This window comes from Sminthopsis crassicaudata, chromosome 6, assembly GCF_048593235.1.
Source record: "Sminthopsis crassicaudata isolate SCR6 chromosome 6, ASM4859323v1, whole genome shotgun sequence".
Lineage (NCBI taxonomy): Eukaryota > Metazoa > Chordata > Mammalia > Dasyuromorphia > Dasyuridae > Sminthopsis > Sminthopsis crassicaudata.
In genome coordinates, this window is record NC_133622.1 from 191588034 (window position 1) to 191610504 (window position 22471).

Consider the following 22471-nt stretch of genomic DNA (forward strand, 5'->3'; position numbering starts at 1 on the left):
AAGGCTCATTTTTGCCAGTGTGGGGAATACAGTTCATTATTTGTCTCATCTTCTGCTATTCTTTGCCTTTCTCTAAGTTACCTAACACAGAGATGGTAGACCAGACCTGCTCTTAGGGAATACACAGTAAAATCAACTACCCAAAATTGGAATTGAGTGCTTCAGAAAGTAATAGGCTTTCCTCTCATCAGAAGTCTTCAAGCAAAATATTTATACCCACTTGTCAGATATAAGTTGCAGAAAGGATTTCAGTCCAGATAAATGTGAAATGAAGTGACTTCTCAGGTCCCTTTCCCTTCTGAGATTTTTTGGTTTAGATTTATTTTGCTACATTTCATTCGCATTTGAAACTCCTCTGACATAGGATTTTGCATGCCCTGTGCCCAGTTTCTAGATTGGAATCAAAGCTTTTTGACTAATTTATCCTTGAAAGTAATGGTGCTATGTCATTCACCATCACTTGGAAGATTTCCTGGAAGCTTGATCTGTAATCAGTTTGTTTATAAAATAAAATTATAGATCTTCCTTAACTATGATAAGGCCATTTAGGAAGATGGCAACATCTGCATATTTGTGTTTGAAAATGTACCTGGGGCTATGTAATTTGGAGTAAAAGTAGTCATTGGAGAGGAGAAATTTAGAAAGCAGTTAGGGTATATAATAGAGTGTCAGTCCACAATTTATATAGCTATTAAATAGATTTGGACAGCAGAAATAAAAGAGAGTTGCATTTTTGTATAATGGCAGAGCTGCCAAGGACCTTGAGGCAGTGATTTACAAAATGTGGTCTAGGGGGCTGTCCTGGTGTCTCAATCCTCTTGTAATATCAATTTGTATAATATGTTAGTGTGTCTGGCATAAATTACTAGTGTACTATGCTTTCCTGCTTTTGTATCAGTAAGGAGCATCCTGTCCTTCCCACTGCTAGAATATACATCCTTTCTCATATTTGACCTTCAGAAACCTTATTTCCTTCAAGCATCACCTTTTCTATATGACTTTCCTTTCTTCCTAAAGCTCAAAATGTTCTGTTCCTCCCCCTGTCTCCTTAGAACATATTATCTGGACTTCTGTTACTCTCCTTGTTGTGCTGAACTTATTATTATTATTATTATATATTTATATGAATCCTTCCTTCCAGGCAAAAAACATTTTGTTTTAATATACTTTGTACCTAGAGTCTAAATACCCAAATCCCTTCCAACTCTAGATGTTTAATCCTATTATCTTATGAAATATTCAAATGGATTTGTGATCTCCTTCATTGATGCAGATCACAACTGATCCTTTTGCCCCCCCTTTAAAAATCAGTTACTAACATTTCCTTGTATATTTACCATAGGGGTCCTACCCAACATTCTGTGCTTTTTCTAGATACTGATATTCTACAGATCTTTTATCTTTTGCATTCACATGTGGAATTAGGAGATGACATTTGAGTTTAGTGAACAAAATATAGTCCAGTTTAGTAGCAACAAAGAATACATGAAGGACATGAAGTCAGGCCAAAAAGATTAAGTTAGAAAGAACCCTAAATGTTAACCTAAGGAGTTAACTAACTCAAAAGCCACTGAAAGTTTTTGAGATGAGAAATGGCATGGTCAGACCTGTGACTTAAGAAAATTATTTTGGCAGCTGCATGGAAGATGAGTAAGAGATTCATTTCCTTTCTCCAATTTGAAGACTATTTCAGTAGTCCAATTAAGTCGTAATGAGAGCCTGAACTAGAATACTGGCAGTGAGTGAAGAGCAAGGGATGGATGCAAGAGATGTTGTGGAGATAATACCAATAAGATTTAGCAACTAATTAGCTATGAGGATTAACCGGTATAAGGAGAAATAAAAAATGACATGGGTTTTGAACCTAAATGTCAGGAGTGATGATGTTGGAGTTCTTAAAAGACACAGGGAAGTTTGGAGGAGCAAAAGGTATAGGGAAATATAAGTGATCCTTGAGGTGATTAAGTATTTCTTTTATCAATGATTAAATGAAGTATTCCACCATTTGCAGGAGAGTGCCTCATACATAAGAAAGCATAAAGACAAACCTGGGCACATCATAGAAAAAGGTTCCCAGTAGGGAGGTGACATTCCTGTAGGATTCAGGCAGGCCAGTATCTTTAGCTTACTAAGCAAGCAACATAGATAAAAGTCTTCAAACCTATGAAGTTGATAAAGGGAATCAGTTCTCTTTCATCTAGAGTAGTGCTCTTTTCCTACTACTGGGTCAGCTAAGAAATCCAAGCTCCTTTGTCATGAGTAAATGTAAAGAATATGATCTGAAAGAGATGAAGCCGAAAGTTTCACATCCTTTGTGAAAAACAAACAAGCCCTGGTGTGGAATATTTTCCCAAGTGTTGCTTCTTGAAGCAAATAACACAAGGTTTCTTCCTGGCATAGATAACAAATCTAATATTTCCCATTGTGGGTCCTGTGTGATGTGTAATAGTTGCTATCTTTCTGGCCTGATAGCACTTATCTTTTATATGCCAAGAAAAGATAGTGTTCAAGATTAAAGCCATAAATGGACAGCAGATTTCATTTGCCAAGACCAAATCTCATAAAACTCAAATTATTATATATTAGGGGAGATAATGTTACCATTTCAGGTATTTTTTTCAGATTGAATTTTATTATTAAGCATAGAACTTAGGGTTTAATAAATTTGTTCATGTTTTTCTAATATGTAGGACTTGTCACTTTCTTTGTACCTATACCTGTTGGCCTCAAGCTTGGAAGTTTATTGGACTGAGCCCATGAATGTATTCTGCTTTCACAACGCAGTCTGATTTTTCTCATGAGAGGCACTTTGTGAACTTAAGAGAGTCTTTTCTCTACTGAAAGTTCAGTTCTTGTCATTGGGCTAGAACTCTTTTGTTGTGTTGTTGAAGACCAGGGAAAATGGGGAGAACTCAGTGTGTGTGCGGTTAGTAGCACAGCTGCAGCTGCACCAGGCACCAGTGTTGGAGTGCTTCCAAAGAGAATGGGAATTTGGCAGTGATTTTGGCAAAATAACTGTCCTTTTCGTAGAGCTCAACATCTGTGTGTAGTTTAGCAGTTTTGTTACCTCTTTAGATAATTAGCCACATAGCTTTTTGGTTTGTTTTTTATGTGACTGAACACCCTAATACAAAATACATTAAGATTTCTAAGTGTTACAAGTTCAATTCAGTAGGATCACTGTACTTGACCTACTGTGTGTTAAGTTCAAAGCATAGATGAGAGAATGTCTCTTCTCTCAAATAAATCACAGTTTAATAAAGGGATAGATAAGACACAGAGAAGATAATATTATACATTTTACATAACAGGTGCTGAGACTTCCTAAAGGAGATGGCATTTAATTGGGGCTTTAAGGTATAAATAGGAATTCAGCAAATAGAGGCAGAACAAATACATGGACCCCGAACTTAAGTAGCTTAAAATCTAATGGGAAAGTAGACATATATAAATAACAGTGAGATAAAAGAAAGTGAGATAAAGGCAAAGAAGTCCAGGTAAAGTGCTAGGACAAACTGGAAAAAGGAGAGATCACTTTTACTTGGAGGGAAGCTGATGAATGGTATCAAGGAAAACTTCCTGGAGGAAATGGCACTTGAATGCTTTCAGTGTCTTTAAAACTAACTGTTTTCTAAATAAGGGTCTGGATCTAGATTGATCTATTCATCAGTATCCCATGCCTTTAAGGTACTGCTCTTTGGCACCATAAATACTGAAAACCACATTCCCCGGTAGAAATGAGAGAAAATAACTGCTGATACTTTAATATGTAATGGGACTAAAAGTCTTTCTTTATCAAACTAGGAATGACAAGGTTGAACTATACCTTTCAACTTGGTCATTATATCTTGTATTGTAATGACCTTTTTAGCCATTAAATTTTGTATATACCATTTTCCTGTCTTTAAAAGTAGGCTCTGTGAATCCTATAGGAAAACCACCACCACCATCACCCTTGGGGTACATTGAGCATTTCTATTTAAAAAATAATAATTCTTTACATTTTATGAGCATTTTCCCATACAATATTACATTAATCTGTTTTGTAATTCATTCAATTGAACTTTATTAAGTTACCTGGTGAATGAATTTCTTTATTATAACTACATATGAGGGAGGGAAGAGTGAAAGGGGAAGTTGAACTAATGGAAATTATCTAGTCAAGTAGCAACTTTTTTTCTAAGCTACAAAATATCTTTTTTTTTTTTTTCAGGATTATGGTGTTCTACCAAATGCAAGACATTTAAATTTCCCTACAAACCAGAAAGACACTATAATCTGTTGATAATTTGTCATTAGTTTGTTCTCCATTAAACTATTTATTTAATCAGTGGGATAGAAATAAAAGTAGCAGGTTTTCTTTACTCATCATTTTTCTTCTAAATCAAAACATAATATTGTTTTTTTTTAAAAAATTACAGTTTATATGTTATATTATTCAAAGAAAATCCATTTCATTAGCAATTAAAACAATGTTTCCTAATAGCTTACATATTTGATTTATAATTCTCTTAATATCCTTAAAAATAAGTAGAAATTTTGTTTTATAATTTTGTACCTAGGCAACAAGCATTTATTTTAGTACCTACTGTGTGCTAGGTATTATATTAGAAGCTGCAGATACAAAGAAAAGCATAAATATGTCTTGCTCTTAAGGAATTACATTCTATCAACTCTCTACATGTAAGATATAATTGCAAAAAATCTCAAATCAACTACATTAACATTGAGAGGGACTAGAAAAAGCATCTTGGAAAGAGTGGGATTTGAGTTGAAACTTCAGAAGAACCAGGAGGAAGAAGAGAGGAAAGAGACCATTCTAGGTGTGGGGGACAGCCAATGAAGAGGCAAAGAACTGGGAAATGACATGCACAAATAAGCCTTTCTTTCTGGATTATAGATGCATAGAGGGGAATAAAGTATAAAGACTGGAAAGATGGGAAGAGGCCAGATTTTGGAAGGGCTTCCAAGACAGCTTTTATATTTGATCCTAGAGATAATAGGAAGCCAATGGAATTTATTGAATGTGGGTGGATGGGTGACCTGGTCAATCCTATGTTTTAGAGAAATCAAAGTGAGAGTTGGCTGAGGAATTGACTGCACTGGAGAGATCTGTAAAACAAAGAGGCTGACCAGAAGCAAATGGTCCATGTGTGATGAGGGCCCACATCAAGCTAGCAACTATGTCAGAGGAGATAAAGGGATGTAGATAAGAGATATTGCCAGGATACAAAGAAAATTTCTACTCCAAATCTATATTCCAAATTCACATATTGTCTTAGAAAAAAATTTAATAACTTTTTAAGGGAAAAAATACAATTTCTATAGGACCAAATTGAAAATAAAATACTGAACTATTGAAATTAACGGTTTTGGTTTATAAGCAAATTGCCTATGGTCTTCTACCTCTTCCTCAGTTATGGAGAAAATTCAGTGCCATGTCATAATGGGTTATTCTGCAAAGCCTTTTTACGTGAATCAATATTGAATCAATTCATTCTATTTTGAAATGCATTTCTAAAGTTTTGTAAAGCCATCAGAGAAATTTATATTTGATCTTAAAGGTAATAAGAAAGACTTTGAACTTGAGCGAGGGCATGAAATAGGCATGCACTTTAGGAAAATCATTTAGTAGGTAAATGGAGGATTGATTGGAATGGGGAGAGATTTGAGTCAGGGAAAGAATCGTAACAATTCAAGTACGGAGTAATAAGGGTCTGCCCTAGAATGGCTGTCAAGCAAGTAGAAAGGAGGGATCAAACTTGAGAAATATAGTGATATAGAAACAAGATTTGGGCAATAATTAAGGAATAAAATTACAATCCTGGAATTTTAAGGGTAATCATGCTAGAAATAGGGAAATTGGGCAAAGATTGGTTGATGAGTTCTGTTTTGGACTTGTTAAGTTTGACATGTCTCTGGTATTTCCAGCTTGAAATATTGATGGTGCATATCTAGAGCTCAGGAGAGAGACTAGGGCTAAGTATATAGATTTCAGGATCAATTGCAAAAAGAAGATAATTAATCCTATAGAAGTTGATGATTTCAACTGAGAGTATAGAGAGGAAGGAAACAGGCCCAGAATGTAGAATATTTTCATTTAGGGGATGTGACAAGAGAATACTGAACCAGCGAAAGAGATTGAGGAGAGGTTCAATAGGTTGGAGAGCCATAAAAGCAGAGTCCTATGAAAATATAGAGAAGAGAGAGTGTCCAGAAGGACAGGATGATCAGTAATGTCAGATACTACATATTGGGAGGAATGTAAAGAGGAAAAAATACACATAAAACATTCACAATTTCATATAGAATCTTTTTTTTCATTTTTCTTTACATATTGAAATGTCCATATTTGTTGGTGTTTCTTAAGTTCATAATAATTTTTTTTTCAAACTATCAGTTTCTCCACAGAGGTGAAGAAAGATGAGGTGATCAGATTAGGAATTAAGAAATTGTCAAACCTCTTGTTGGAGAATGACTAAGCAAATTGTAGCATAAAAACATAATAAAATTATTTTTATGCCATAAAAATTGATGAAATGAATAATATCTGAGAAAAATAGGAAGACCTCAGTGAACTGATGCCAAGTGAAATGAGCAGAACTAGATGAACAATTTATACAATAACAAGATTATAAAGAAAAACAAATATGAAAGACTTTAGAATTTTGATCAACAAAATGGTGAACCCTGGAGAATAAGATAAAACTTACCATTCACCTCCTGCCAAAGAGGTGATAAACTTGGAATGCAGAGGGAGACATACATTTTCAGATATGGCTAATGTGAGAATATGTTTTATCAGACTTTATAGCTATGTATTAGGATCTTAATTTTTTATTTGCTCAATAGAAGGAGTCTGAAGGATAGATTAATTTTTTAAATTTAAAAAAAATAAGAGTCTTTGCTGGTAAAAGTTTTACAGGTCCATAAAAATAGACATGGATCTGTATCAATCCTCAAAGACTGAGGGGGAAAAAAAGAAAGAAAAAATCATTAGTAAGTTTGGATTGAGTAGAATCAATTGAATTGTGAAGGTAATTTTAGATTTCAATGAACTGAGACTTGAATTCAGATTTTCTGACCCCAGAATTCTTTATATTAATGATTGATACTAGAATTTTTTTGTTACTATATCTCTATGTGAACTTTCTACTTTAGTGTAGATCTTTTCATTGTCTCCTGAATATAGCTTGTACTTTGTTTATGCCTTTTTTTCTTACCAATTAAGTCCTAACCTAATTCTCTGCTAAAATTCCACCTTTGTATATGAAGCCTTTCCTGACAACCCACTCAGTCTGATATCTTTTCTTTGAATTCATATACCACTTACTATCTACACCTATACTAATTATTCAACATTTTTCATTTCCTGTCTCATGTTATTATTTTTTTTCAGGCATACTAGCAAATAGAAGGAATTCTGCTAAGATCTTCCCTCCTTCCTCCACCAAAAAAAAAAAAAAAATTGTAGTAATCTGCTTAAGAATTTGGTCATATAGGAGCAGCTAGGTGGGGCAGTGGATAGAGCACCAGCTTTGAAGTCAGAAGACTTTAGTTCAAATGTGGCCTCAGATACTTAACACTTCTCGCTGTGAGACCCTGGGCAAGTCACTTAACCCCAATTGCCTCAGCAGAGAGACAGAGACAGAGACATAGACAGAGAAACAGACAGACAGACAGAGACAGACAGACAAAGTCATATCTGAATCTAAAATGGCCAGTCAGAAGCATGCTTTCTTGTGTAACATGTATCCAAGATTTGACACTGACCCACCAAACTCACTAGTCACTACCCAAATCTATTTCTTTGCTTCAGGCAAAGTTGATATCTTCAGAAAAAAATCAAACTCATTTTGAGAAGGAAGAAATTAATTTGTTAAGGGAGGGGAAAAACATTTATTAAAGACCTACAATGTGCTAAGGACTTTATAAGTATTTCATAATATGTTCCAAGTAATAGGAATGCAATTAGAGAAAAGAAATAATTCTTTTTTATTTACAAAATATATGCATGGGTAGTTTTTCAATATTGACCCTTGTAAAATCTTGTGTTCTGACTTTTTCCCTCTTCCCCCCCCACCACTTCCTCCCCTAGATGACAGGTAGTCCAATACATATTAAATATGTTAAAGTATATATTAAATACTATATATATATATATATACACACATATATATATACATAATTATACAGTTATCTTGCTGCTCAAGAAAAATTGGATCTAAAAAGAAGGTTTAAAAAAAAAACCTGAGAAGGAAAACAAAAATGCAAGCAAACAATAACAGAAAGAGTAGAAATGCTATATTGTAATCCACACTCAGTTCCCATAGTCCTCTCTCTAGGTGTAGATAGTTCTCTTAGTTATTGAACAATTGGAACTGGTTTGGATCATCTCATTGTTGGAAAGAGCCACATCTATCAGAATTGATCATCATATGGTATTATTGTTGAAGTGTATAATGATCTCCTGGTTCTGGTCATTTCACTTACATGTAAGTCTCTCTAGGCTTCTCTGAAATCATCCTGCTGGTCATTTCTTACAGAAAAATAATATTCCATAACATTCATACACGATAATTTATTCAGCCATTCTCCAATTGATGGGTATCCATTCAATTTCCAGTTTCTAGACACTATGAAAAGGGTTGCCACAAACATTTTTGCACATATGAGTCCCTTTCCCCTAAAAGAAATAATTCTAAAGAAGCTGAAAATCTGTTTGGGAGAGACAACCCATAATCAACCTGCAAGATAATTAGAAAGCCCTAGAAGTCCTAAGCATTCTATAGCAGTTCAGAAGGGCTGGGATTTTTTGAGATCATTGGTCCTTCAGATGGAAAATATAGTAAATCGAGTAAAATTGTAAGACCTAAAATTGTAAGCCCTAGAAGACCTCTGTCTTACTATTATAGTTGGTAACTCCAAACCCACTGCTTTATCCCCTGTGCCATCTAGATGCATGGGGTTGAGGGGAATCCTTTGAGAAGCCCTGTGGTAAGTAAACTTGAGACTTCAAGTAGAATGGGACTTTTTGTTTCCTCTCTCATGGATGATGGTGTGGAGAGACAGATATCAGTGTTCAGTAAGGAATGACTGAAAGAAAATGGGAATTGGCAGGAGGGAGGTTAGTTAGTAGAAGACATCCCACAGCTGTTGCCCCACCAAGATCTCTGGTACTACCTTCCCTTCTCCCTCTCTTTTAGTGGGAACCATACTCTTCTTATAGCTCCAAGAATATTTCTCATAAAAAATGAGAATGTGGAAAGTGAACAGTTGGCTTTCTGTATTGTATCGAAAAAAATAATTAGGTTTTGTGTATTATAATTTAGAATACCACAATAATGACTATAAATAGAGTCCATCTCATGAACCCTAAAGACAATATCGAGTGAGAAAACTCAGTCTGATCAATCCCTTGAGTTGCATGAGAATCTCATCTTGTTGTTGAGTCATACCTGTCCATAATGAATCCTTTTCTTTTATTCCTTTTCTCATTTAAAAGTCATGACTAGTAATAGACTTTAGCTTTCTTCATACTCCCCATGCATTTTTCCATTTCCCCTTGGATTGCAATAAGACCCCAGTTTTCAGGTTATCTACCATCAGTGATCCTACTGCTGATAATCTAAATGTGTTTCCAGCTATAGATTATAACATTCTCACAGAGGGATATCAGTAATGAAAACCTTAATCATTAACACATTTGCTGGAAGTGTTATTCCGCTTTGTGGACATCGAATGAGAAAGTACATATAACTGCCTAAAACAATTGATGGGTTGTCATATAAAAGACCTAAATTAGCTTTTATTATGTTACTCCAAAAGGCAAGACTAGGAAATTATTAGAAATATTTCTTTTTTATACATACAGGACATTTATTTTAACAAACAGTTGAATCCTTAAGATGAACTAGATGCTGCAACAGCTGTTTTCTTGGGTTTAGATGTTGTTCCTTTATGGAATCCATTCATGAATCAATTTTAAGTGCCTTATTTGATCAGTAACAGTGTGTTGTATCACTTAGCCTTTGCAGCATGTTATTATACTTTTCTTTTACATTTGCCACATGTTAACTTCTGAAGATGGTATGCCTTAGAACCACATCAATGGCACAAAGTGTGTATCTTATTCTGGCACTTACTAAATGAAGATGTCCCCTTTGTCACCTCCCTTCAGCTGGGACCAAAAAGAAGAAATATCCTTTCCAAAGTGAATAGCTGCTGGGGCCTCTGTTCAAATCTGGCTTCAGACACTTACTGGCTGGGTGACTGATCTAGTCATTCAACCCCATTTGCTTCAGTTTTCTCATCTGTAAAATGAGCTAAAGAAGGAAATAGCAGAGTACTCCAGTAATTTTGCCAAGAAAACCTTGCAGATAGTATGGTCCATGACAGTCAGACATAATGAACAACTGAATAACAACAGTAAATGAGCAAAACAGTTTCCATTGATGTGTGTTCTTATCCTCCTCTCTGACCTAGTACAATAATGCTTAACAGATAAGTACTGAGACTTTAGAGCTACTAAACATACTTTAGAAAAACAGACTTTGGATTCCCAAAGAAAAGTTGTTTTACTTCCAAGGGAGAACATCAGCTCAGGAAAGTTAAGAAAATCAGTCTGGTCTTATAGAAAGCAGACATGGGTTTTAGACTTGGCTCTAATGCTTTGTAATTCTTTCTGTAGGCAGCTCATTTTTTCATCTATAAATTGTATTTAGCACAGTTGTCCTCTTATGGCTATTGTGAGGAAAGCTGTTTATATAGACCTTAAAACATATAAACATGAGCTGTGATAGTTCCTACATAATATTTTCTTTTATATCTACTTCTGGGGAATAGGGGAAGGGGAGCTGGGTGAATCAACAATGAAAAATGATCATGTCAGCAGCTCTGAGAAGTCAAAAATGAAGGACAAAATGTTTTGGGTACTTAGGAAAGATAATCCTAATTCTACAAATTAAGCATTTTTATCTGATCTGGTTTCTTTTTCAAGTCCCAAATATTAATTTGTTATCGAACTAGTCCTTTTTTTTTTTTACATTAACAAGGTAATTTAAATTCATCAATTCTCCTAACTTTTCATTCTCCCTCCCTTCCCATATCTAATCAGTTGCCAAATTCTATCATTCGCACATTATTAACATCTTTTGTATATGACAATTCTGCTACAACCCTGGTTTAAACCTTGATAACCTCATGCCTGGATAACAACAGTAGCCTGGGTTCCTTGCCCTTCCCACTCCCATCTATTTAAAACACGTCTTGCCCCATATTGCCTCCCATACCCCTATACCTTTCCTAACCTGGCCACTTCCTACCTTTTCAATTTTTTTACACCTACTACTCTCCCCCAGTTCCCCCCCACTTCCCCCTCCCCCATCCCTTCTATCCCATCCCATCCATGTACTATGCAAATTAGTGACACTGGCCATCATTCTGTTCCCAGCACATAACATTCTATTTCCCATTCCTAAGAGTTTTCACTGGGTGACTCCCATTCCTGGAACTTTCTGCCTCCTGGCTTCTCTTGCTTCCTTCAAATCTTAGGTAAAGGCCTACCTTGTACAAGAAGCTCTTCCCAGCCCTCCTTGATTTTATTGCCTTACCTCTGAGATTATCCCCAGTTTATCCTGCATATAGCTTGTTGTATCTAGTTGTTTGCATCCCTTATTTGACTTAATACCTTGAAAGAAGAGATTATTTTTGCCCTTTTTTTGTGGTACCCCCAGAACTTAGGATAATGCTTGGTAGTTAATAAATGTTAGTTGATTAACTCAGCAGGAAAACTTGTTAATTCATTCTGACAAGTATTAAAAAAAAAAAAAAACAATTGATGCTCTCAAGAATGTTATAATTATTATATTGTTATATGTTACAGGTTTCCAAGCAATTTGATTATAGGTAATTCACCATGTGACAGTGGTTTTCTATTATCAGGGTATCTAATACAGTCAGCTACCTAACAGGCCCCCTTCCTTCTATATTATTTCATTTGGATTAAATATGATTAGATCTTAACCTGGAGTTAGATTTGGTTTTATAGTCACCTGTATATATGATAGTGACTCTCAATTCTACCTTCATCTTTGCTTTAACATATCTCTTTTAGCCTGAGGAGAGATATCCCCTCCTTCCCAAAGTTGGTTGTCCTGTGCTTTTTATTCTATTTCCATCTTGCCCCTTAAAAGGCACTGCTGCTACCCAAATTCCCCTGCAGAATCCTTCTTTCCTGTTCAGACATGTAATGGTCTCCTAACTTTAAAAAGCAAAGAAATCTTGCTTCATCTAACTGTTCCTAGTACTCCTTTCTTTCTCTTCCCTTTGTTTTAAACTTCTGAGATGGAATAGCTTGTACTCATTGTCTTTGGCTCCTATTGATACCTTAATTGCTTGCTTTCTGATTTCTCTCCCCAGTCACTCTATAAAAACTTTTCTTTTTAACCAAATTCAAAAGCCTTTTTCTGTTTCATCTTCCTTGAACTCTTAGAAGTATTTGACACTGCTGAACTACTATCTCCTGGTTTCTATGGGGTTACCTAAACATTCCTGATTCTCTTTCCATCTCTTTGATCACTTATTAAATATTCATTTTATTATCTTTCATTTTCATTTTTAAAAAGGCTTCCTGGGAAATTTCTAACTAAACTTTGATACATAAAAATAGTCAATTGTGATATTACTGAGCTTTATATTCTCTAAATAACTGAACATGTTTGAGCCAATGTCCACACCTTCTTTATCTTCTTCTTCATGGAACGTTCATTTAGCTACCTGCTCTTGACACTTGAGTATTGCTAAAGGTATATTGTGGGTATGGGAAGTGTTGACCTTAGGCCAAATCATTCTGGGATAAACTTTGTGTAGCCACTATTCATTTTATACATTTGTGATGGGTGCAGTCTAGAATACTCTACTGTGCTTATATATCCTGTGAAGGAACACACATTTCCCCTGCTTCTTCCTTCTAACAGGGAAATTAGGTCTGTCTTTGTCCTTAAAAGAAAAGATTCCTGCAAAATAGAATGATAATCTTACTGTATTATACTGATATCCTTGATTAAATTACATCAGAAAAGATAGTCTATATTGAAAACAGTTGTTTCTAGAAGTAGAATTTTAAGAGTACTAAATGAAGCCTTGATCTGGTGTCCTAGTATAATAATTCATTTTGACATATTTTCTCTCTTTGCTACAGGGCAAATGGGAGCTACTAATGGCCCAACTCCAGACCTTTTTTTAGAACAGGAAAAAAAATTGCTTAATATAACACTGAATTGGGATTACATTAAGAACCCCAGAGCTCATCAAGAGACCCAGAAACTGACAGCCAGGACTAATAGTCCAAACTCATATACATCTTTGAAAGTCAGTAGTGTTTCTTAACTCAGACAAGAGTGTTCCCATTTTTTGGCTGCATAGCACTATAACAATATAATATTCAGATAAAAATGAATTGATTCTGACATACCTGAAGTTTTTCTCTGTTCATTGTCAGCAGAGATCGAGGAAAGGCTGGGCCCTCAGGAATCATTTATTCTACTCAGAGATTGTTTAAATTAGTCACATTTTCAATTGAACCTTTTCATCAAAACTGTATAAATTTGGCCTAGATCAATCATAGGATCATAGAATTTGAGAGTTGGAAGGGATTTCAACAACAATCCATTCCAACTCATTCACCAAAAAAATCTCTGTCATAGTGTACCTAACAAATGGTCATCTAGTTCATGCTTGCAACAACAGTTCCCTTGTCTGAGAACTCTAATAAGTGATAGAAGAAAAAAATCATGTCCCCCAAAATTTCATGTACATTATGTATAAGCAGTTGTAGCATAAATCAAATGGAAAAGTGAGACTTAATGAAAAATAAAGCTTGCATATAACTAAGTAACCATTTTGTTGTCTGGATGATTAGGAAGCAGTAAGTGAGGCAATAATAATAGGTTACATGAAAAGCTATGAGAATAATTATCTTAAGACAAGGCAGATAGATGAATTGCTCCCACACTCTTTGAGCAGCCATTTAACTGAAAGTCCTAGAAGTATATTGGTACAGCCTTTAACTTCATTCACAAATGAAAGGATTTTTTTTTGTTTATTTCTGAAGTGATATTGCTTGTATTAAACAAACAAAAAGTACTATTTAAAAACACATAATGCTGAGGGTAATTTCTCAAACTCACAAGAAAGACTAAGTTGTAAGAAGACTCTTATAAATAACATGAGTTGGCTGTATAGACCTAACCTTTTCATTTTACATAATTGCAGTCCCCAGTAGGAGACTTTCTGATAGCCCAAGGCTGCTTCCTCCAGACTTGAACTTTGACTGTAACCATCTTCTCTCTATTCTTTCGTCTAAAAGAAAAAGGAAAAGAAACAAGTTATGGAACTGGGATTTATTTTAAATGAACAATGATTGGTTTTCTTCATGCTTACTTGCATTTTTTTTTGCATAATATAACTCTTAGTTCAATGAATTACTGTCCAGTCTTCTCTCAGAGCTCTCATGTTGTGCTGTTGGTTATTTTGTAATATTCATTGGGCCAAGAGGTCTAGTCCCTGGGAAAGGCAAAAAATTAACCCCTTTTGGTAATTTACACTTCAGTGGGTCCTTTTAAAAATATGTAAAAGATGTGTCCAATTCTCTTGTACATTAATTTACTGTTCTCCATACTATACTTGTTATTAATTGTTGATTTCTATAATGCCCTAGGAGAAATATGAAAAGTTCTGCTGAAAGGATGGGGGATGCACATATGCTTCAGGATTTATGTTTCACTGAGTTTGCTCATTTCTCCTTCCTTTTAAACGATGCCGTGTTCCATATACTATTTTTGCTAGTTTTGGCTGTCTTGCAAGCATGGAACTGGAACCACTTGACTTAGGCTTTTATCCAGCTGCCTTTGCATTTCTCCAGGTAACCCAGGGATTTTCTTAGGAAAGCAGCCATGTTGAGAATCACCTAAGGAAACTTTAGGGCAATTTATATACGTTATAATAAACCCCCTCAATCCCATGAAAAGTAATTTAAATTAAAGATCTACTAGTTTATCACATTTTTGTGTTTTATTAAGTGAAACGAAATTCTTTCAGAGTTTGGAAAATTCACTTCTTCATAGTTGGGACTGGGGAATAAGTGGTAGGTGGGGAGAATAACAGTTATGAGGAAAAGACAAATTCTAACTTTTCTGGCCTACGTAACACTTTCTCTACTTACAAGGAACATATCACAGAACCCCTATAAGATGCCATGGTTTACTCCATGAAGTACAGGAAGTATATAACCTGGGTCATAAATAGCCAAAATCTCACATACTGCATCAGACAAAATTGAGCTACAAAGGACATAAGGCTTTCTAAAACCAGAGACCTACTTGGATCACAAGAAATAAAAAGTAACAGACTCTCTGTCCCAGCATACCTTTTTTTCTGATGTTAGGTAAATGAGCAAACTTTTATATGAAAAATGAATCTACTATTAATAATTGTTGAGTTGAATTTTGCTCTACGTAGCTTTGAGCATATATGCTTCAGGATAAGATTTCATCTTAAGAAATTATCCTGAAGCTTTTTATCTTTTAATAAATTGTTTCAATTTTTACCATGTCCAGTTCATTTTACAGATTCATTCATTCTTTCATTCATTCATTTCATAGTATTTTTAAACTGCTATATCCAGGGCAAATAATTTACATAGACACATCCTCAAAATATGCAAAATGACATAGTAACTATTAGGCAGAATCAAGTATAAGGACAAATGAGATGTACAGAGGACTCTGAGAGAATTATTTAATTTACTTTAATTAATGGACTTGAAATTGAATGCCTTTTCTAAGTAAGTCATTAATAACAAATTGTGAATAATCACACTTGGAAATATTTTGTTGGAGGATAATCATTCAAAGCAATGTCAAAATATACTGATGATTAAATTTTTCTTATAAGTTAATTGACAAGAGTGGGACCAAGATGGAGAAGTAGGGCAGGAACTTGGCTGAAGTCTCCCAAATTTCCTTTCAAATTACTTAAAATAGCACCTCAAAAATAATTCTGGAGTAGTAAAATCAACCAAAAAATAGGGTAAAAGAAGGTTGTAGCCCAAGACAACTTAGAAGGTGACCTGAAAAGTCTGTCTTGCTAAAGTAAGAATGGGATGTAGTCCAGAGCAGGCAGGCCATGCAGGACATGCTCAGCAAGGCTCCACACACTGCCATAGACCCCCCAACCCGGCTAGAGCCAGCAGCAGGCTCCCACACCAGCAAAGTTGTACCATAGGAGTATCTGAATCATCATTAGCAAATTCTGGAACTCTCAGCTCACAGACAGTAAGAGGGTCAGCCAACTGGTCAGGAGGACATTACAAGGGATACTTTGATGGTACTAGGTACAGAACTCTGCTGCATTGCCCAAATGAGGGTCAACATGCTCATTGTTCCAAGTTAAAAAATAATGTTTGTGGTAAATCACAGACTAGAGTACAATTCAGGAGAGCAGTGACCACACCTTGGAAGAACTAGAAACTTACAATTCTCTAGAATTTGCTTTGAAAACAAAAGTACAAGGGGACAGCTAGGTGGTGCAGTGGATAGAGCACCAGCCTTGAATTAAGGAGGACCCCAGTTCAAATGTGGTCTCAGACACTTAACACTTCCTAGCTGTGTGACCTTGGGCAAGTCACTTAACCCCAGCCTCAGGGGGGAAAAAAAAGAAAACAAAAGTACAAAATATTTAATACTTGGAATAGAGCCCTATTCTCCCCAGGAGCAGAGCCTAATTTTTAACATAAAATTAAGGATCAGGAAATAAGTTGGAAAATGAGCACAAACAAAAAGAGCCTGACCAAAGAAAATTACTGTGGTTACAGGGAAAATCAAAACACAAGCTCCGAAGAGGACAACATTGTCAAAACAGCTACATACCAAGGCTAAAAGAAAAATCAAAATTGGTGACAAATCCAAAAAAAACTTCTGGAAGAGCTCAAAAGGGATTTTAAAAATCAAATAAGAGAGATAGAAGAGAAATTGGGAAAATAAATAAGATTGATGCAACAGAATTATAACAAAAGGGTCAACAGCTTGGTAAAAATAAGACAAAAAATAGGGAAAATATATACAAAAATTCACTGAAGAAAGTAGCAGCTTAAAAAGTAAATTGTCAAATGGAAAAGGAAGTTAAAAAGCTCATTGAAGAAAACAATTCCTTAAAAATTAGAATTAGGCAGGTGGAAACTAATGACTTCATGAGACAACAAGAAACAATAAAAATCAAAAGTGAAAAATAGAAGAAAGTATGAATTATATCACTAGAAAAACAACTGACTTGAAAAAATAGATCCAGGAGAGATAATTTAAGAATGTTGTAATACCTAGAAGCCTTGATTTAAAAAAAAAGAACTTAGGCATCATGTTTCAAGAAATTATTAAGGAAAATTGCCCTGATATCCTAGAACAGAGGGTAAAATCGAAACTGAAAGTATCTACTGAGCACTTCATGAAGGATATCCTAAAATGAAAACTCCCAAGAATAGTATAGCCAATTTCCAGAGTTCTCAAGTCAAAGAAAATTTCAAGCAGCTGAAAGAAACAGTTCAAATGTAATGGAGACAGAGGCAGCATTACACAGGATTTAGTAGCTTTTACATTAAAGGATTGGAGGACTTGGAATATGATATTCCAGAAAACAGAGGGCTCTATTCCAAGTATTAAATATTTTGTACTTTTGTTTTCTTTTTTTTCCCCTGAGGCTGGGGTTAAGTGACTTGCCTAAGGTCACACAGCTAGGAAGTGTTAAGTGTCTGAGACCATATTTGAACTGGGGTCCTCCTGGTTAGGTGATTCTTGACTATAATCTTTCAAGGAGAAAATTGATATTTAATGAAATAGAGGGCTTTCTAGCATTTCTGATGAAAAGACCAAATCTGAACACAACATTTGATTTTCAAATATGAGATTCAGCAAAACCATAAAAAGGTAAACTGGAAAGAGAAAACTTGAGGAATTCTATAAGGTTAAACTGTTTACATTCCTACATGGAAGATGATATTTGTAACTCTTAAGAACTGGATTACTATTAAGGCAGTTAGGAAGAATATACATAGAAAGCTGTGGTTCTAAATTGACTATCATGAAATGATACCCCAAAAAAATTAAATGAAGGGATGAGAAAGAAGGATCCACTGGAAGAAGGGAAAGAGATGTGGAATCAAGTAAAATATCTCATAAAAAAGGCACAGAACAACTATTATAATGGAAGGAAAGATTTTAGGAACAGGACAGGCAATGCTTGAACCTTACTCTCATTGGAATTAGCTCAAATTTGCAAATAACATACAAACTCAATTGAGTATGGAAATGTATCTTACACTATAAGGAAGTATGAGGGGAGAGGGATATGTATGATAGAAAAGAGGACACATGGAAGAGTTGCTAGACAGAAGGAAAATGTTTTTGAGGAGGCTTAGAGTGAAAGAAGAGAGGCAGATAAACAGAAACAGAGACAAAGACACACAGAGAGAAAGAATGAAGATAGGGAAAATAGGATGGAGGGAAATATACAATTAATAATAATAACTATGAATATAAATGGGATGAACTCACCCATAAAATGGAAGTAGCTAGCAGAGTTCATTAGAAACCAAAAACATGCAGAATATTGACTATGAGAAACACATTTGAAGAAGGGACACATACACAGAGAGTCATGGTAAGGGGCTGAAACAAAATCTAATATGCTTCAGTTGAAATTTTAAAAAAAAGCAGAGGTAGCAATCATGAACTCAGACAAAGCAAAAAACAAAAAGAGGTCTAATTAAATGAAAAAAAGAAGGAAACTACATCTTGCTAAAAGACATCATAGACGATGAAAAGATATCAATTAAATATATATACACTATATGTTTAGCATCCAAATTTTTAAAGAAGTTAAATGAGTTATAAGAGTAAATAGAACTAGATAAACCTAACTATAAAATAATAAAGAAAGAAATTAAAGGAGGTCAAGAGAATAGTAGAAAAATTAAATATGATAGATCTCCAGAAATAATTGAATGGGAATAGAAAGGAATATAATTTTTTCTCAGTAGTATATGGTAATTACACAAAAATTGACCATGTGTGAGGCCATTAAAAACCTTCCAACAAACAAAAAAAATTGAAATTTTAAATGTATCTTTTTCAGATCACAATGCAATAAAAATATTCAAGAAAGGAAAGTAGAAAGATTTAAAATTAATTGAAAACAATAAAAGGAGAGATTAATAAAATTGAAAGTAAGAAAGCCATTGAACTAATAAAGGAAACTAGGAGATAATTGTATGGAGGAAGCCTATAAAGTAGACAAATCATTGACTCATTTGATTTTTAAAAGAAAAAAATATTATCAGTATCAAAAATGAAAAGGTGGAATTCCCTACCAATGAAAAGGAAATAAAAGAAATTATTAGGAGTTATTTTGTTCAATTACATGCCAATAAATTTGACAATCTATGTGAATTGATGATATTTGCAAAAATATAAATGGACCAGATTAACTGAAGAGGAAGTAGAATATGCAAATAACTCTATTTTAAAAAAAATTGAACAAGCCATCAATGAATAAGAAAAAATTTGCAAGGGCCAGATGTATTCCTAAGTGAATTTTACCAAACATTTAAAGAACAATTAATTCCAATACTATATAAACTATTTGGAAAAATAGACAAAGAAATCCTACCAAATTCCTTTTATTTTATTTTATTTTATTTTATTATTTTTTTTTTTTCCCTGAGGCTGGGCTTAAGTGATTTTCCCAGGGTCACACAGCTAGGAAGTGGTAAGTGTCTGAGATCAGATTTGAACTTGGGTCCTCCTGAATTCAGGGCTGGTGTTCTTTCTACTGCTCTACCTAGCTGCCCCCAAATTCCTTTTATAACACAAATATGGTGCTAATATGTAAACCAGGAAGAACTGAAACATAGAAGGAAAACTATAGATAAGTTCCCTAATGAATGTGGATGCAAAAATTTTAAATAAAGTACTAGTTAAGGAGATTACAACAATATATCAGAAGCATCATACACTATAGACATATGGGCTTTATACTAGTAATGCAAATCAGTTCAGTTTTAGGAAAACTATCAGCATAATTAACAATATCAATAAAAACAATAGAAATTTAATGATTATCTCGATAGATGCAGAAATTTCTTTTTACAAAATATAACCTATTTTTATTTTAAAAAAACAAACACTAAAGAGCATAGGAATAAATAGAGCTAAGTAGTATCTATCAGATCATCAGTAAGCATTATCTATAGTGGGGTGAAGTAAGGATGTCCACTATCACCATTCTTTTTTTTTTAATAGCTTTTTATTTATAAGATATATGCATGGGTAGTTTTTCAGCATTGACAATTGAAAAATCTTTTATTCCAATTTTTCCCCTCCTTCCCCCAACCCCTCCTCCAGATGGCAGGTAGACCAATACATGTTAAATATGTTAAAGTATATGTTAAATATAATAGATGTATACATGTCCATACAGTTATTTTGCTGCACAAGAAGAATCGGACTTTGAAATAGTGTACAATTAACCTGTGAAGGAAATCAAAAATGCAGGCAGACAAAATTAGAGGGATTGGGAATTCTATGTAGTGGTTCATAGTCACCTCCCAGAGTTCTTTCGCTGGGTGTAGCTGGTTCAGTTCATTACTGGCTCTATTGGAACTGATTTATTTCATCTCATTGTTGAAGAGGACCACATCCATCAGAATTGATCATCATATAGTATTGTTGTTGAAGTATATAATGATCTCCTGGTCCTGCTCATTTCACTCAGGAGCAGTTCATGTAAGTCCCTCCAGGCCTTTCTGAAATCATCCTATTGGTCATTTCTTACAGAACAATAATATTCCATAATATTCCTATACCACAATTTATTCAGCCATTCTCCAATTGATGGGCATCCATTCAGTTTCCAGTTTCTGGCCACTACAAAGAGGGCTGCCACAAACATTCTTGCACATACAGGTCCCTTTCCCTTCTTTAGTATTTCTTTGGTATATAAGCCCAGTAGTAATACTACTAGATCAAAGGATATGCACAGTTTGATAACTTTTTGAGCATAGTTCCAAATCGCTCTCCAAAATGCTGGATGTGTTCACAATTCCACCAACAATATATCAGTGTCTCAGTTTTCCCACATCCAATCCCCTCCAATTCTATCACCATTCTATTTCAGTATTGTACTAAAAGTGCTAGCAATAGCAATAAGAGAAGAAAAAAAAATTGAAGGAATCAGAGTAGACAATGAGGACACAAAACTATCACTTTTTGCAGATAATATGACATATACACACACACACACATATATACATATATATATTTTTTTTATTTAAATAATCCTAGAGACTCAATAAAAAGCTAGTTGAAATCATTAACAAGTTGCAGGACATAAAATAAACCTGCACAAATCACCAGCATTCTTGTATTTTACCCACAAAATCCAGCAGGAGGAGATAGAAAAAGAAATTCCATTTAAAATAACTGTAAATAATATATTAAGTACTTAGGAATCTACCTGACAAGACAAACCCCCAAACTACATGAACATAATTACAAAATACTTTTCAATAAATAAAAAATCATATCCAAACTATTTGAAAAGTACTAACTGCTCATGAGCAGGCTGAGCCAATATAATAAAAATGACAATTTTACTTAATTTTCTTATTCAGTGCCATACCAAACTACCAAAAATTATTTTATAGAGCTAGGAAAAATAGTAACGAAATTAATGTGGAAGAACAAAAAGGTCAAAAATATCAAAGGAATTGATGGAAAAAAAAATGTGTGAAGGAAGGTTCCCTAGCCATATCACATCTCAAATTGTATTATGAAATGGGAATCCTCAAAACAATGTGGTCCTACCTAAGAAATGGAATCATGGTTCAATGAAATAGATTAGGTACATAATATACAGTAGTAAATGATCATAGTAGTTTAGCAGAATTTGGAATTCAAAAATTTTAAAAATATAAGTTAATAAAATTTTAAATACAATTGGGAAAAATAAGTTATATTTGTTTAAAAAAAGAAAATTGACTACATTGTACCTTTATTCTACTAGTATATTATCAGGGCTGTTATTAGCCTAAAAGACTAGCCTCTAAGATAGTCTAGTTACCTTGGAGTTACTCCACTTATCCCATAGACTAAGACCAACATTAGGAGTAGTTTTCTCATATGCAAAATTTTGCCATAGTTAAATTAACAATTGCCCATTCCAAAATGGAAGAATGGAAAACAAATTGAAATTAATTTAGCGAAATATTGCTGCCATAATAATAAAAAGACTTTGTTAATCATTTACATATATATGTATAGATATACACACATATATATATATATCTTATCATTTCTTCCTAATATATATATATATATCTTATCATTTCTTCCTAAACTAATTTTTTTCATGGAACACTTAA

The 22471-nt window shown here is 34.2% G+C and overlaps 1 protein-coding gene and 1 pseudogene across 4 annotated transcripts in view; one reads left to right on the top strand and one right to left on the bottom strand.

The window, feature by feature from the left end:
• Positions 1-22471, top strand: part of CTBP1 (C-terminal binding protein 1) — a 446736-nt gene that overhangs the window by 311693 nt on the left and 112572 nt on the right. The gene's annotated exons all lie outside the window — the stretch shown is intronic.
• LOC141546232 (large ribosomal subunit protein eL37-like) overlaps positions 9904-22471 on the bottom strand; it is a 30335-nt pseudogene continuing 17767 nt past the window's right edge.